This window comes from Bubalus kerabau, chromosome 1 (genome assembly GCF_029407905.1).
Source record: "Bubalus kerabau isolate K-KA32 ecotype Philippines breed swamp buffalo chromosome 1, PCC_UOA_SB_1v2, whole genome shotgun sequence".
Taxonomy (NCBI): Eukaryota; Metazoa; Chordata; class Mammalia; order Artiodactyla; family Bovidae; genus Bubalus; species Bubalus kerabau.
This window is the reverse complement of record NC_073624.1, coordinates 11,826,422-11,844,195: the sequence shown is the minus strand read 5'-3', so window position 1 is coordinate 11,844,195 and position 17,774 is coordinate 11,826,422. Positions and strand designations below refer to the sequence as shown.

At 43.3% G+C, this 17,774-nt stretch overlaps 1 protein-coding gene and 1 long non-coding RNA gene across 3 annotated transcripts in view; both read left to right on the top strand.

Annotated features, from left to right (window-relative positions):
- Positions 1–246: 246 nt before the first annotated feature.
- Positions 247–1,535, top strand: LOC129641330 (uncharacterized). The gene is made up of 2 exons (XR_008709308.1): positions 247–497; positions 800–1,535. It is a non-coding gene; the product is annotated as an uncharacterized LOC129641330 (long non-coding RNA).
- Positions 1,536–8,393: 6,858 nt separating this feature from the next.
- The window catches only part of ADIPOR2 (adiponectin receptor 2), a 42,875-nt gene continuing 33,494 nt past the window's right edge, over positions 8,394–17,774 (top strand). Inside the window, exon 1 of one of the 2 annotated variants that reach the window (XM_055567750.1) lies at positions 8,394–8,562. The gene's annotated coding sequence lies outside the window, so the exon portion shown is untranslated. Of the gene's footprint in view, positions 8,563–14,530; positions 14,676–17,774 lie in introns of those variants that run through there. The other variant, XM_055567758.1, reaches the window with a different exon arrangement.

Genomic DNA, 17,774 nt, shown 5'->3' with positions numbered 1-17,774 from the left:
TTTGGAGTCCAAGAAAACAAAGTCTCTCACTGTTGCCATTGCTTCTCCATCTATTTCCCATGAAGTGATGGGGCCAGATGCCATGATCTTAGTTTTTTGAATGTTGAGTTTTAAGCCAGCTTTTTCACTCTTCTCTTTCACTTTCATCAAGAGGCTCTTTAATTCCTCTTCCCTTACTGCCATAAGGGTGGTGTCATCTGCATACCTGAGGTTATTGATATTTCTCTTGGTAATCTTGATTCCAGCCCAGCATTTAGCATGATGTACTCTGCATATAAGTTAAATAAGCAGGGTGACAATATATAGCCTTGATGTACTCCTTTCCCAATTTGGAGCCAGTCTGTTGTTCCATGTCTGGTTCTAACTGTTGCCTCTTGACCTGCATACAGATTTCTCAGGAGGCAGGTCAAGTGGTCTGGTATTCCCATCTCTTGAAGAATTTTCCACAGTTTGTTGTGATCTACACAGTCAAACATTTAAAGTCAAGACCTTTAAAGGTTAGTAAAGTTCTTTGTGTCTCCAGTGGTAAAGAACCTGCCTGCCAATGCAGGAGACGTAAGAGGCATGGGTAGGGAAGATCCCCTGTAGGAGGGCATGACAACCCACTCCATTCTTGCCTAAGGAAATCAAATGGACAGAGAAGCCTGGCAGGCTACAATCTATGGAGTCAAAAGAGTTGGACATAACTGAAGTGACTTAGCACATAGTACGCATTTAGCACAAGAACTACTTTGTATTACAGATTTTAAAGTTTAGTGCAACAAATGCTCTTTTTTTTTTTTTTTTTTTTGGTTCACAGCTTTCTGCGTGGGGGATGATTGCTTAAGGAGCTGCTAAGCAGAACAGATGCTGTCTTGAATTTTCCCTTCAGAAAAAACAGACTTTAAACCAACGGCTGCTTCTAAATTACTTATGAAACGAATTTTTTCATTATTGATTTTCACCTCCATTTCCTGTTTTTTTTTTTTTTTTTCAGTTTCTGTACCTTCTAACACAACATTGTTACCATGTGTTTATGGTTATTAAAACTTTTTTGTATCTATTTGCATTCTCACAGCAAATGAGAGACTACATGTAAACAGCCTTTTGTAACTGAAATATTATGTAACCCTAGAGTTTAAAAAAATTTTTTTTCTGCTTGCTTTTTATTTTAGCAAAGGACTTGTAAGCAAAGAACTGTTACAATTCAATAATAAGGAGGAAGGCAATCTATTTTTTTTAAATAGGCAAAAGATTTGAATTTGAACGAATACCTTGTGAAAGAAAAGAATGGCCAATAAGTATGCGATAAAGTTTCAATGTCATTTGTCATGGGTAAAAGGCAAATTAAAACTATAATGAGATGGTTCTAACTGTGGACTGGAAACCAGTGCAAAAATGTGAGCTGTGAGCACAGTAGCATTTATTCAGTGTTCCAGTGAGAATGACAGCCTGGGAGACGGCTTCTCGATGAATTCCCATAATTTACTTTGCAAGACTGAAGTTTCAAGTTGCAGTAAAAATAAAATTCATATTTATAACAAGATAAGAAAAAAGTTAAACATAAAATGATCTGCCCCTTGACCTCACCTCTCTGCACTGCGCATTATGTGTCTGCCTTAGGCATCAACTGAAGCTCCCCTATAAGCAGAAATACCTGCTCAGCCATAAACAGCAACATTCTCCCTGTACCAATAGATAACTCCTCAAGAGATGACATTCCTTCTTGATCTTGTAAAGGGTCACATGAGCCACTACGATGGCACTTCAGTCTGGAATTGGCAAACTGTCAATAGTTTGTCATTTAATGTACAGCCCTCTGTCTCAAAACTGTCTTAAATAAGCTATGGCTTGACTCCTAGTGGAAGGGACAGTTCTCAGAGCTTTCTGAGATGCTCTTCCCAGGTTATAGTCCTCAAATTTGTCTGGAATAAATTTTCCAATTTTTTTCTTAGATCGACTGATTATGTTTTCATTGACATTACCAAAATCTGAGGACACTATTTTATTTTATTTTGGTCGCACTCTGTGGCATGTGGGATCTCAGTTCCCCTTCTAATATCCCCTGCGTTGGAAGGGCAGAATCTTAACCACTGGATCAACCAGCAAAGTCCCTGAATTGTATAATCGAAATTTAATCAGAGAGTAGAGCTTAAAGGTTCTCACCAAAAAAAAAAAAAAAAGAAGTAAATAAATGAGGTTTTGGTATGTTCATTAACATGATGGGGGAATCCTTTTGTACACAAAAAATTGGTGCATCTTATTGTATGTAAAATATATTTCAATAAAGTCTATTTTGTTTTTGTTCAGTTGCTAAGTCATGTCCAACTCTTAGGGACCCCATGGACTGCAGCATCCAAGCTCCCCCACCCCCACTATCGCCCCCAGTGTGCTCGAGTTCAGATTCATTGAGTCAGTGATGCTATCTAACCATCTCATCCTCTGCCGCCCTCTTCTCCTCTTGCCGTTAATCTTTCCCTATCTTCACATTTTATTTTAAAAGCCTGTTTTAACAAACTATAAGAGATATTTTGAAAAGATGCTAATAGACAATCACAGCACCCAGGATTAATAAATGTTAAACACTTTTGTCATTTGCTTTTGCTTTTTTCACATAGAAGAAATGAAATATTACTGATAAAGGTGAAGCCTTCTTAGTTCTCAGACCTATCTTCTACCTCTCCCTAGTGTCAAGCACATCCACAAAGCTGTGTGTTTTCTTTCTGTCCATTAAAAAAAAAATGTAGTAGCAAGCATCTTCTTTTCATTGGTGATGATACAAAGCTGAGCAAGAGCTAACACACGGGCCATAGCTGAGCGGTGAGTCAGCAGCTCACTGGTAAGGATGCTCTTTCCCCAGAGCCATGTTACCTAACCTGTGCTTGAGAAGTCGTTAATGTAATTTACACGATTACCAGAATGTTTATACTGCTGTCTATCCTCAGTTTTAAACATGACCACCATGTGGCACAAATGAGAGTTTAGGGTGTTGTGATGTTTTTCCGAGCATTTGAAATGGACTCCTTGGAAACTTGCAAATCTAAGATGAATGTGATTTTTTTTTTTTTAATCAGTATAGGTATCTGAGATCAGTTTAATAACAATTAAGCCAGAATAACAACTGATGCTGAAGCTGAAGCTCCAGTACTTTGGCCACCTGATGTTGACTCATTGGAAAAGACCCTGATTCTAGAAAAGGAGAAGAAGGCAAAAGGAGAAGGGGACGATGGAGGATGAGATGGTTGGACAGCATCACCAACTCAATGGACCTGAGTTTGTTGAGCAAATTCTGGGAGACAGTGAAGAACTCAGAAGCCTGGTATGCTTCAGTCCATGGGGTCACAAAGAGTTGGACATGACTCAGCGACTGAACAACAAGCCAGAATATGGATATTGATGTATTTCTCTCTAATTCTGCTGTAAATTAGTTTAAAGCAGTTAACAGCATTGAATCCCAATGCTTCGAAGTCCGATTAGCTGCCTGCTTTTGACCGTTGGTCCTACACTGAAGAGGCCCTGAATACATAACCCCAAAGTATGCCTCTGGTGTATTTATTATTGTGAGCTGAGGACAATTGGGATACAGGAAGGGCTCTTTATGCTCCCTCCCCCTTTCTTCTTCTTCTTAAAAAAATTTATTTTTAAAATTTGTTTGGCTACACTGCTTGGCGTGCAGGATCTTAGTTCCCTGACCAGGGATCAAAGTCATGCCTTCTGCATTGGGAGCAAGGAATCTTAACTGCTGGACAGCCAGGGAAGTCTCAACCCTCCCCCTTTCTACCTAAAAGCAGGTCTCCTAACAGTTCCCATGAAAAAGGTATCTCCTTATAACAGAAAGAGAACAGTCTTTAATTTTTCTGTCTCCCAGTTTTCTTGAGAGATGTTGACATTAAACATTGTATAAGTTTACTGTGTACAACATGATGACTCTGAAGAATCTCCTTCGACTGGGAGCTGACCTAAACCAAAATGGACCTGTACTGAGAACCCCACTAGAGTGAGCCTGATCTTTCACGAGTTCCTGCAGCATATTTCCTAGGTATTGTCCCCCAATTTGTACAGATGACCACATCCAGCTAGTTGTGCTGCAGGGCACTGTTGGGTCACCCCAATTTGCTGCCCCTCACCAAAGCCCCTTCGTCTTGTGGCATCACCACAATTCTTTGTTGTGTAAAAAGGAATACAAGCTTTTGACTCTAATGACTTTCTCACGTCTTCATTTTCTTTCTGAAGACTCCTGTGTACATGTAAAAATATTAAATTTGTAAGTTTTTCTCTTGTGAATGTCTTATCTCTGTTTACTCCTTAGGCCCACCATAGAACTTAAGAGGGTATAAATAAATTTTCTCTTTTCTACAACATATATATGAGACAAACACAAGGGATGGTTTGACATTTCTTGCTCTTTTTTTCTGGTTTCTCTTTTTCATGGTCCAGTTCCCACTTTGTCCAGATTTTTTTCCCCTCAGTTCTGATGTTTATCTTTCAAAAGCTTAGAGATATTGGAAGAGAAAAAGAAAAGTTTAGGTTAGTTTTAGGTATTTTGTAATAATGAAGCTGTAAATTTCCTTTTGTAATTTTTCTTTTTGGAAAAGCTGTAGACTTTGAAAAGTTCTTTCGAAGAACTCTCCTAATTTTGATTGTCACTAGTAAATCAATTTGTCCTTTTTTCTCTTAAAATAGCAATTGCTTTGATTAAAAAATAATAAATGAAATAATTTCTCTTTTCTTTATTGGAGAAGGAAACAAACTTTGCTCCCCCTCCCCCACAAAAAAACCAAAACCAACTGGGATCGCAAAGTTAAATTCACTATGCGGTCTAGAGTATTTTCTTTATGCTTCAGAATTTGAAAGCTGCACCTTCACTTGCTGCTCACTTTGGGGACCTCCTCAGTTCTCATTGGCTGTTGACCTGCAGATCACAATGCAGGCTGAAGCTGTCCTCAGAGCAAGTCCATTGTCACCATTTCAGCTGCACCCCGCAGCACCCCTGATACCTCGTCATGGAGTGACCGCACCTGGATTGTGAATGTTACCCAGTGATGCGCCTCTCTGTCAGCAGCATCTGGTCATTGTACGATGACCACATCCGACTAGCTGTGCTGCTGGGCAGTGTTGGGTCACCAGTGACTAGGATGGGGAGTGGGTGGGGAAGGGACTCTTTTGTGGGTGCTGCTGAGAGGAAGTACTCCACCCTCCTGAGGAGAAGTGGGACACCTTCAGGATGGAGGGAACCCACATTCTAAAGATGCAGCTGACGCTGGAGGATGCAGAGTTTGACTGAATTCCCCTTGGTTTTTGCATGACTACTTAGAAGACAATATACAAAGGTTAGGAACTGAAGAACATTTGGCAAGAGAGACCTGAAAAATCTGCTTTGGGACATTTAATGGTGACTTTTAGGTAAGAGATATGGGTGAACCTATTCACGGACGGTCCTTCAGGTTGGGGATGGTGACAATGTCTTCATTGACTGAGAAGGTGTGAGCATTCTGAAGAAATGGTGGGGTTTGTTTCATCTTTGTGGGGGCATCAGGAACTGGAAGCAGTGATCTGGGGGCGGGACCATAATGACAGAATGGGAGGTATATCTTGGGGGGAAAATGATAAGGCTCTTTTTCATATGTTTCAGCAGGGCAAGGACTGCTCCAGAGTAAAGTGCTTTGGTTTGTCAAAACAAAATCACCTAGAGAAGAATGCAGACAAAGTTTGAAGTCTTTGAACAATCTTTATGTAGCTCTGTTGTCCTCAGTAGACCTCTCGTTAAGCCTGAGGCCCCAGTTCTCTTTGCCTTCTGTAAGTCAGATTTGCTGTGCAGACACACTGGCGTTGTTTCTGAGGTGCTGTATAAGTATAAGGTTGTCTGCTTTTTAAAAAAAATTTTTTAAATTTATTTATGTATTTTATTATTGGCTGTGCTGGATCTTCCTGGCCTCGGGAGCTCTTTCTCTAGTTGTGGAAAGCAGGGGCTACTCTTTAGCTGTGGTGCACACACTTCTCATTGTGGAAGAATTGATGCTTTTGAACTGTGGTGTTGGAGAAGACTCTTGAGAGTCCCTTGGACTGCAAGGAGATCCAACCAGTCCATTCTGAAGGAGATCGGTCCTGGGATTTCTTTGGAAGGAATGATGCTAAAGCTGAAACTCCAATACTTTGGCCACCTCATGCGAAGAGTTGACTCACTGGAAAAGACTCTGATGCTGGGAGGGATTGGGGGCAGGAGGAGAAGGGGACGACAGAGGATGAGATGGCTGGATGGCATCACTGACTTGATGGACGTGAGTCTGAGTGAACTTCGGGAGTTGGTGATGGACAGGGAGGCCTGGCGAGCTGTGATTCATGGGGGCGCCAAGAGTCGGACACGACTGAGCTACTGATCTGATCTGATGGGCTCTAGGGCTCGGGAGTTGCAGCTCCTGGGCTCCAGAGCACAGTCTCAGTAGTTGTGGAACATGGGCTTAGTTGTTCCTTGGTGTGTGGGGGTCTTTCCAGACCAGGGATCGAATCTGTATCTCCTGCATTGGCAGGCAGATTCTTTACCACTGAGCCACCAGGGAAGTCCTTGTTGGCTTTTTTCAAGCTTACCTGGGCAGACTTAATACCAGTATTCTAAAATACTGGTATTAAGACCATCTTATTCATGCTTTTTCTGATTTTAGTAACTTTAATCACTTTTAAGATTTTACATTTCTAGGCTGAAGAGTTCTCTATTATAAACATTTTCCCTTATGTATCAGACCTTAGGTCTTTTGATATGAGATCTGTGATGCTTTTCCAGTTTCCTTTGTTTTTTCTCTTGGTATGGTCCCAGGGAGTGATGCTGAAAGCTCAGCTTCTCTGTACCCCAGTGGAGAATTGAATTTCAGAGGCAGAGTTTTGGGTGAAGTAGAAAAGGATAGCTTTATTATTTTGCCAGGCAAAGGCAGATATAGCAGGCCTTGAGAAAATGTGTCCCCACCCAGGAAGATTTTTTTTTTTTTTTAAAGCTTATAAACAACATAAGTTTATTTCTCATAGTTCTGAAGGCTAGAAGTTCAAGATCAGGGTGCCAGCATAGTTGGGTGAGAGCCCTCTTATCCAGGAGGATTTAATAAGGAGTTTTAGAAGAGCCTGGCAGGGTACAGTCAACAGGGCCACAAAGAGTCAGATATGACTGAGCATGCATGCATTTATACAGCAATATTTCCCAAGGGTGGGGGTTGTTGACAAGATTAGGGTGTGTACAGGATCTCATACTGGTGGTGGTTTAGTTGTTAAGTGTGTCCGACTCTTGCAACTCCATGGACTGTAGCCTGCCAGGCTCCTCTGTCCATGGGATTCTCCGGGCAAGAATACTGGAGTGGGTTGCCCTTTTCTTCTCCAGGGGATCTTCCTGACGCAGGAATCGAACCTGGGTTTCTTGCATTGCAGGCATATTCTTTGCCGATTGAGCCCTGCAGGGAAGCCCTGCAGGGTCTCACGTGGTCTCCTAATCTAGCTAAACTCCTCTGGTCCCTTTAATCTTGCCTCAAGTGGTTTCTTGGCGTCTCCTCCCTTGATTAGCAACAGTTCAAATCTGCCCTTTGGAACTCCGGAAGGACGTGGAGGGTCGAGTCTTGCTTACAAGGAATGGGGGACATAAAAACGAGGCCTCCATGCCTGGGAGCCTCACAAGGTGCCACTCAATTTCAGGATGGACAAGCCTGGGGCATGGGCGTCCTTGAAAGCTTATGGCTTTCCTTTAATTAGTATAACAAGATTTTTGACAGTTAAGGCAATATAACCTCTTCAGAGCACTGAATGTGAAGAAAACATTTTCTACACCGGCCAACTTCTACACTTTGTTTTGTTATAGAATAAGTATGTAGGCAGATTTTGGGTTTAAAGAAGTTAAAGCTCGGTTGAAACAAGTAGAAAATAAATCGTTTGGGGCAAATGGACACAGTATTGCTGAATTAGTTTCTGACCTGCTATTACACTGAAACATTTTTAGAATCGCTCTGAATTTTATACTTTTAAGAGGAGCGGGCTCACATTCGTTTTCTGGAAGTCGTGAGGCACAAATAGTAGTGTCTCCGTGAGGTAATAAAAAGCAATCGCTGCTGTCTTGTCGCAAGACGCTTCGCGTTTAGGTCTGAAGTCGCCTCCGACTGTGTCTAGCAATTCCTAGTTTCGGTTCCGCCCGCAGCTTGCGGGCCGTATCCATAGAAACCGGGAAGCGTCCTGAGCCGGGCGGCCACGCCTCTTCCGCTGCACACGCTCCCGTTTCCGGTGGGAGGGCAGCTAAGGGACTTCCGTGTCCCCGGGTGCTCGGTGCCTCCCGCTAGATTCCCGACCCACCCAAGCTGCTCCAGGTTCGGGAGCGGCCAGGGGACGCTTCCGGCTTCGACCAGCGCGGCTGCGCACGAGGCACCTTCTCATTGGCTAGGGCAGCCTCGTGTGATTAGCGTCACGGCGGCGGCGGCAGCTGTAGGAGCCTCCCGGACGCTGGGTCGCGGCGGCGGCAGCGGCGGCGGCAGCGGGCGCCACCTCCGCTCCTCTGGGCTCCCAGCGGCCGCGGTTCCGAGGAGCTCGAGACGTGCAGCGAGGCGGCGGCGAGCTCTGGTGAGGTTCTGGAGTGGGAGCGCTGTACTAGGGAGGGAGGCTGGGCTGGCGGGGGCGAGGGCTGAGGGCAGGTGTCCCGGCAGCGCGGCGAGCGAGGAGCGCGCTATTCGGTCCCCTTCTCCTACCCCCGGGCCGGCGCCCCTCAGTTCCCGGCCCCTTCCGCCGGGATCCTCTCAGCTCCGGGATCTTCTCAGCCTCCGCTCCCTGCAGTCAGCGGAGGCTGATTCCCCCAGCTTCGGATCTCCTCAGTCCCGAGTCCCGCCGCCCCAGGTCCCCTTCAGCCACGGCTCCCCCGGCCCAGGGTCCCCGGCTTCCTTCGGTCCCCTTCCCCTCCCAGCCCCGGGTCCGCTCGGCCCCGGGTCACCCTTCCGGGTTTCCGCCGGCCGCACTCCGAGGTGGGCTCCGCTCGGGCCCCGATCCGGCTTTTGCGGCGGGGAGACCCCTCACCGGCGTTTGCCCGCGCGCAGGCGGCTTGGCCGGACCGGGTCCTGGGCCCGGTGTGTCGTTGTTGCCCCTCGAGGCGGCTGCTCACCGGCTCCGGCGGGTTTGGGCGTCTGTGCCGGAGCTCGTTGTGGGCGCCCCTGGCTCTGGACCTTGTTTTCGTTCGCCGCTGGGGCTTGACAATTTGGCGCGGTCGCGGGTAGAAAGGTGCACGGGTCCCGCCGCGTTCGTACCCGACACGCGGACTGTGGTGCAGGGTCGGCGTGTTTTTTAAGCAGAGGGGTCTGCTAACGTCTTTATGTTTAGATTCTGGACTCCTCAGCCCTGGGTTGTTCCCATCGCATCTCCTCCCAAAGCAGCCCTTCGTGCATCCTCCAAAGAAACCATTTAAAACTCCGAGAAATCTGTCATAACATTTCAAATTGCTTCCCAAGTGAAATGTTGAGAATAGTTTTTTCCAATCCAAAGCTTTATTTTTGGGGCGAAGATCAGAAACTTTTTGAAGTTTGAAGTGCCCTACCAAAGGCCACTTGCGTGTCTCGTCTTACCACCCTCTGACTGTAATTCTGTTAGACTTTCATAGATGGTTCATTCCTGATTCTTTTCACTCCTCATGTTTATCTCATAAAAATTTCACTTCTAGTGCTGGTAGTTGTCCATAGATGTTTTCATCTCTTCTCATAAATTTTTCCGTGCTGACTGTCCTGATCCAAAACCAAAATCCTTTTCATCAGTTAGTTGGGACGTCAGGCCCTGTGGTGGCAGCCACTGGTGGTGAATTATTATGACATTTGAAGAAATTTCAAATCGATATAAATATGAAAGGTATTTCTTATTGCCTGTGTTTGTAATTACCTAGCTACTAGCATGTGTTCCCATTCAGACTTTAGGCTCCTTAGCAAGCTTTCTCTTACTGGGGCACTAAGGATGAGAAGGGGGATTTCCAGAGCCTAAATAAAAAAGTTGATTTTTTTGGTCCCTACTCTTGTATATATTAATAAATGAACAAGTCCCTTCCCCCCAGTCAACAGTGTCAATTTAGCAGATGCACTTTCTTTTTGTTTTCCAAAATGAGCACAGTTTTGTCTCCCTCTTTATTTCAGGGGTGGGCAAACGTGACAGCTTGTGGGCAATGTCCTACCCGCTGCCTGTTTTTGTAAATTAAATATTCAATGGGATATAGCCATATGCTCTCATTTAGGTTTTGTCTGGTTGCTTTTGTGGTGCGAGTTGAGTTGTTAGGACAGTAGACCTTTATAGCCTGTAAACAGTAAACATATTTGCTATCTGGCCTTCAAAAGAAAATGTTTGCCAACTCCTTTACTCTATTAAAAACAACACATATTCAATGTAGAAAGTTAAAATGAGTTAGAAAAATGTAAAGGAAAAAGTAAATAGAATCACAGCAAAAATCACAACACAAATCAGGGGTTTGTTTTTATGATTATCCTTGTAGAATCTATTAGTGATTATTTCTATGCAAATGGGCTTATATTGCCAAATATTGGTTTGCAGTCTGTTAAATACTCATTTTTATTTGGCAGTTGAATACATTGTGTTTTCTGTATTGAAGATTTCACTAGAAGGGGCTTGATGAACCAAGTTTTCCTTGTTTGTTTTACCAATCAAGGTTTTTTTTTTTTAATGAGGCATAATAGATGCTTATTGGTGGTGGACACTATTTATTGAACACAATAGATGCTTATTGGTGGTGGACACTATTTATTGAACACTTACTATGGACCAGATAGTTTTCCAGTCTACGTGTTACAGGCAGTGAGTCATTTAATGCCTGCAGCAGCTCAGTACAGGTACACAAACTGTTGTCCCTACTTGCACATGTGGGGACTGGAGGCAGTGAGAGATTAGCTGCCTCAGTTGGTCAGCTAGTTACTGATGGAGCTGGGGTTTGAGTCCATGCAGTCTGGTTCCTGGTGGCTCAGTCAAGAAAGAATCTGCCTGCAGTACTGGAGACCTGAGTTCGATCCCCGGGCTGCGAATATCCCCTGGAGGAGGGCCTGGCAACCCACTCCAGTAGAATTCCCTGGAAAATCCCCATGGACAGAGGAGCCTGGCGGGCTGCAGTCCATGGGGTCACATAGAATCGGACACGCCTGAGCGACTGAGCACACACAGTCTGGTTTCAGCACCCAGGCCCTCAATGTGCTACTTGCTCAGTGTAGTAAGTTTTTAGACAGTTGAGAGATACATAATGTAAAAATTCTTCCTTATGCTCCTCATTCTCTGTAGGAAACCACTGCTAACAAGTTTGATATAGAGCTTTCCCTCTCTCTTTGCATATGCAAATGTTTGTTTGCAAATCCATATAACACATGCAGGTTTTACAAAAATTAAGGCTTCATTAGAGCAGTTTTAGAGTTATAGAAATTCTAGTAGAGAAGGTTTTCATATCACCCACACTCCATTTTCCCTTATTAATAACACCTTTCATTAACATACTATGTTTGTTACAATTGATAAACCAATGTTGCTTCATTGTTAATTAAAATCTGCATATTAGGATTCAGTTTTGTATTGCAGAGTTTTTAAAGTGGGATCAAACCAGTCATTGTTCAGCAAGTGTACTTTTTTTGAGGTGATTTTCAAAAAGTAGTGCTTCTGGACTTTTAAATGAAAATGAACAATCTTAATTCACTAATATTCAGATTAATAACACAAGTTTAGCATTTTCCCTGGAATGGAAAATTTGCTTGGAAGTTACCGCTTTTTTCGTTTTTCAGAAGTTTATCCTGTAGCACCAGCTGCTCTTCTCTGAAGAAGCACGCACTTTTGGACTGGACATTCTGGCTCCTCCATGAAGCTTGTTCAGTTTCTTGGAGGTTTCTAGCTGTTCTTCATCAAAGGAGTGGTGCACACCCCCCATTTACATCAGCTTCCTCTTCACTGAGCCTGGTATTTCCCCACCTATCCGGATGGTTCTCAGCGTTCTGTTCCTCAGCTTTCGGAAGTTCAGTTCCTGGAATGTAATCTTTAGCATCTAAGTCTCCATATTCTTGCACCCTTGATTTTATTGAGGCCTCTGTAGGCTTACCCTGGAGTTCCTTCTGTGATACCTGAGGATTCAGTTTTCAGAAGAACTGAATCAGAGTTCTAGGAGGGGTCAAGACTGTATTTTATACTGGGCCAATCTTAAGGAAGTTTTTCATTCCTTGAGCTGTTGTCTCTCTCAGGGCATTGCTTCCTTCTGTCATGACTTCCCCAGAGTTCTTGTCATGACAGAATGGGTGGCGTGGTCCTGAGCAGCCTCAGGGGTCTCTGGGACTACCAGGTGCATTGAAATCGGTAATGCAAACAGAAGGGTCTTGTTCCTCCTCTTGGTGCTGCTGCAGAAACCTGTGCACAATGGGACAGAAAGAGCTTGTGAATTCTTGCCAGTCTGGAGATGAAGTTCATGAGCAGTATCTTCACTTCAGAAGTTTCCTTATATCTTCAGCTGCTTTAGTGGTTTTTCTGCAAATCCTTGGGGCTGGTGAACTGAATGGATCATTGAGAAGTTAACACTTGTAACTTTTTTCTTGTTTTTGAAGTACTTTGGTAACATTCTTGTCCTGTGTTCGCAGCCTCTCCCCCGAGGCATGCAGCATTAGCACTCTAAGTCCTTGCCCTGTTCTTCTTGTTCATCTTGCCTTTGGAGAAATGTCAAGGCAGCAACTCATACTTCGGTGACCTTAGAGAAGCATACAGTTGTGATAACACTGACTGATGGTCTTGGCATCATTTCACTTGTTTCTTCTGTAATTTAGTCATCACTTCCAGAGATAACTTGGCTGCAGTTGCACTGCTGCCCCTTAACATGTGTGTGTGCAATTCTGCAATACACATTCACTTTATTCTTGTTTTTTGCACCTTTATTCTCATCAGTCATAAAATGAGTGTACAAAATCTTAGAAGCTGACATGGCATCATAGAGGTTCAAAAAAGAACTCTGGTAGCCTTGGTGGATTGATGAGGTTCTTGGTGAGGTCAGAGCTTTGCAAGGTGTTATTGGGAGGTCTACATTCAGGATAGCGTAGGAGAGAAGGTCTTTTGGTTCTTGAGGAAAGTTGTCTAGATGTTCTGGGTGGCAGTGACCAGTCTGCGCCATAAACATCACCAGCATTGCCAGTTCTTTGCTGGGTTTGTCTGTTATTCACTCAGTCGTGAGTCATGTCCGACTGTGACCCCATGGGCTGTCGCTGACCAGGTTCCTTTGTCCATGGAATTCTCCAGGCAAGAATACTGGAGTGGGTTTCCATTCCTTTCTCCAGATTTATTTGGTTGCAATTTGAAACTCTCCCATATTGGATTTGCAGTGAATATTCTGCTGTGTAAGCTTCTCAGTGTAGACCAGAGGGTCTACTTTATTAATCCTGTAACTGCCATAGGTTGCTGGGCAGCTTGTGTTTATTTCTGCTTGACAAGTTGACCGTAGACTGACTTTCTTTGAGCGTTTCTCAGAAGACCCACACCACTGATAGTAGCCAGCCCTTCTCAGGCTGGGTCTTGGAGTCCTTCTTCCAGGTGTGACCAGAAGTAGCACTGGGAGCTTGGCTGATGGCGGCATCTTGGTCATAGTATGTTTAAGGGGCTTCCCAGGTGGCTCAGTGGTTAAAAAAAAAAAATCTGCCTGCTAATGCGGGAGACATGGGTTCGATCCCTGAGTCGGGAAGATCCCCCAGAAGAGGAAATGACAACCCACTCCAATTTTCTTGTCTGGGAAAATCCCATGGACAGAAGAGCTTGGGGGACTGCAGTCCATGGGGTCGCAAGAGTTGGACACGACTTAGCGACTGAACACATGCAGTGTGCTTAAAAACCAAGGTCCATGATGGCTTTCCAGGTCAGTATGTTTGCATTTACTCCATCCTTTAGTTTCCTGGTATTTTATTGAATGCGTGCACCATAATTTAATAGTTTTTCCTATTGCTGGGTGTTTAGATTGTTTAAATAGATTGCCTAGTGTTTAAATTTAATATGTATGCATTGTATGTACAATGTCGTGTGCTGGTGGCTCTTTAGGGCAACTTTCTGTAGCTTTCTTCTTTTTTTTCTTCAATATTTATTGATTTGACTCTGCCGTGTCTTAGTTGCAGCATGTGTACCTTAGTTGTAGCATGTGGGATCTAGTTCCCTGACTGGGGATCAAACCCGGGCCCCCTGCATTGGGAGCATGGAGTCTTAGCCACTGGGCCGCTAGGGAAGTCCCTAGGGTGACTTTCCGAGTCTAGTTACTGGGTTGAAGGAAATGCATATTTTTTGTTTTGATGTATATTACTAGACGGCTACCCAGAAAGGTCACAGCAGTGTAAACTCTTGTCAGAACTGTGGCTGAGGTCTAGATTCTTTATACCATTTTGAACTTTTTTTCAATCTTTATCTGATTGGCAGTTAAACATATCTTGCAGTGTAGTCTCTCTCTCTCACTGGGAGATATATTTTGTTTGAAGTTGGTTTAGAGTTACATTAGGCAAGACCAAGCTTTCTGTAGTAGTTCTTTCTAGTGTGTTCTCCCTTAGATAGAGCTGCTCACCTGTTTAGATTCCCTGTCTAGCCCTGAAAGGCAGTGTAATTTTGCCAACCCTTCTAAAAGAATCTGGGTGACTGCCCAGTAGACAATATACTTGTTGAGGATAGGTGTATATAACTTCTTCATGTCTGTTGCAGTCCTGGTGGTGAGTAAATGTTATGTTCTTTTTAAAACCTAAATTAGATTGTGTTCTTTTGGGCTACTGTGAAGTGCTTTAAAGTGAAGTGCTTTAAAATAAAGTGAAGTGCTTTAATTTTGTTAAAAAATAACCTTTTCAAAGTCTTTGTGTAACGTAAACTTGAAAAATTACAGCATAAATTGGTCATCTTGGGTATATTATCTATATCATCCTTTATTTCTAAAATGAGGTAAATAAGACTGGTTAATATCCTAGGACCTTTGTAAGGAAATAATTAACCAAACCTATTTAGTAAGTACATACATATTCAGTTTTGGAAGTTAAAGGACTGGGTTAATTAGGGAGTTTGTTTCATGTAACCCCTGGTTTGGAGTTTGCCGTGTGGTAGAGGGCATGTGTACCGCATAAATGGTATCTTGGCTTCGGTAGACCTTGTAAGTGTCCAGACAGAAGGGAAAGGCTAGCCGAAGTCGGGAAGCTGCCAGAATATCTTTAGGCATGGGGAAAATACCTGTGCAAAAGGACATTTCAAGTTTTTCAGTTGAAGACCACATACACACACACACAAATTACAGAACTTACTTTATATGTGGCTTCTAAGTTACATATTCTTACTGCACTTACGAGTTTTCTACAATGTCCATGTACAGGAAAACAAAGCATAACGGTCTTGAAGAGAAAGAAATAATTACCCTATTAAATTTTGACCAACTTCCCTTTCTTTAGTATACATTTCTTTGTTAGTATATTACCTAATTATTTTTCATTGGTAGCATGTTGAGTTTAATCCTATATGTCCTGAAATTTTAGTTTCATGAATATGTATGCATAATTCTATCCACATACCCATCCTTTGGTCAGGAAATAAGCAATGATGGTGAAAACTCCATAGCCTTGTGGAGCAGAAGGGTTATTTTTATTTTCTTCAAATTTATTTTCATTTCAGAATTTCTTAAAAGATCTGGAAGTATAATTATACGTATTAGTTCAGTTCAGTCGCTCAATTGTGTCCACCTCTTGGCGACCCCATGAATTGCAGCACTCCAGGCCTCCCTGTCCATCACCAACTCCTGGAGTTCATTCAGACTCATGTCCATCGAGTCCATCCAGCCATCTCATCCTCTGTCGTCCCCTTCTCCTCCTGCCCCCAATCCCTCCCAGCATCAGAGGCTTTTCCAATGAGTCAGCTCTTCGCATGAGGTGGCCAAAGTACTGGAGTTTCAGCTTTAGCATCAGTCTTTCCAATGAACACCCAGGACTGATCTCCTTTAGAATGGACTGGTTGGATCTCCTTGCAGTCCAAGGGACTCTAAACAGTCTTCTCCAGCACCACAGTTCAAAAGCATCAATTCTTCGGCACTCAGCTTTCTTCACAGTCCAACTCTCACATCCATACATGACCACAGGAAAAACCATAGCCTTGACTAGACAGACCTTTGTTGGCAAAGTAATGTCTCTGCTTTTGAATATGCTATCTAGGTTGGTCATAACTTTCCTTCCAAGGAGTAAGCATCTCTTAATTTCATGGCTGCAATCACCATCTGCAGTGATTTTGGAGCCCCCTAAATAAAGTCTGACACTGTTTCCACTGTTTCCCCATCTATTTCCCATGAAGTGATAGGACCAGATGCCATGATCTTCGTTTTCTGAATGTTGAGCTTCAAGCCAACTTTTTCACTCTCCTCTTTCACTTTCATCAAGAGGCTTTTGAGTTCCTCTTCACTTTCTGCCGTAAGGGTGGTGTCATCTGCATATCTGAGGTTATTGATATTTCTCCCAGCAATCTTGATTCCAGCTTGTGCTTCTTCCAGCCCAGTGTTTCTCATGATGTACTCTGAATAGAAGTTAAATAAGCAGGGTGACAATATACAGCCTTGATGTACTCCTTTTCCTATTTGGAACCAGTCTGTTGTTCCATGTCCAGTTCTAACTGTTGCTTCCTGACCTGCATACAGGTTTCTCAAGAGGCAGGTCAGGCAGTCTGGTAGTCCCATCTCTTTCAGAATTTTCCACAATTTATTGTGATCCATACAGTCAAAGGCTTTGGCAAAGTCAATAAAGCAGAAATAGATGTTTTTCTGGAACTCTCTTGCTTTTTTTATGATCCAGCAGATGTTGGCAATTTGATCTCTGGTTCCTCTGCCTTTTCTAAAACCAGCTTAAACATCTGGAAGTTCATGGTTCATGTATTGCTGAAGCCTGGCTTGGAGAATTTTGAGCATTACTTTACTAGCGTGTGAGATGAGTGCAATTGTGCGGTAGTTTGAGCATTCTTTGGCATTGCCTTTCTTTGGGATTGGAATGAAAACTGACCTTTTCCAGTCCTGTGGCCACTGCTGAGTTTTCCCAATTTGCTGGCATATTGAGTGCAGCACTTTCACAGCATCATCTTTCAGGATTTGAAATAGCTCAACTGGAATTCCATCACCTCCACTAGCTTTGTTCGTAGTGATGAGGCTTTCTAAGGCCCACTTGACATCACATTCCAGGATGTCTGACTCTAGGTGAATGATCACACCATTGTGATTATCTTGGTCAAGAAGATCTTTTTTGTATAGTTTTTCTGTGTATTCTTGCCACCTCTTCTTAATATCTTCTGCTTCTGTTAGGTCCATACCAATTCTGTCCTTTATCGAGCCTATCTTTGCATGAAATGTTCGCTTGGTATCTCTAATTTTCTTGGAGAGATCTTTAGTCTTTCCCATTCTGTTGTTTTCCTCTATTTCTTTGCACTGATCCCTGAGGAAGGCTTTCTTATCTCTCCTTGCTATTCTTTGGAACTCTGCATTCAGATGTTTATATCTTTCCTTTTCTCCTTTGCTTTTCGCTTCTCTTCTTTTCACAGCTATTTGTAAGGCCTCCTCAGACAGCCATTTTGCTTTTTTGCATTTCTTTTCCATGGTGATGGTCTTGATCCCTGTCTCCTGTACAGTGTCACAAACCTCCGTCTACAGTTCATCAGGCACTCTGTCTGTCATATCTAGTCCCTTAAATCTATTTCTCACTTCCACTGTATAATCATAAGGGATTTGATTTAGGTCATACCTGAATGGTCTAGTGGTTTTCCCTACTTTCTTCAATGTAAGTCTGAATTTGGCAATAAGG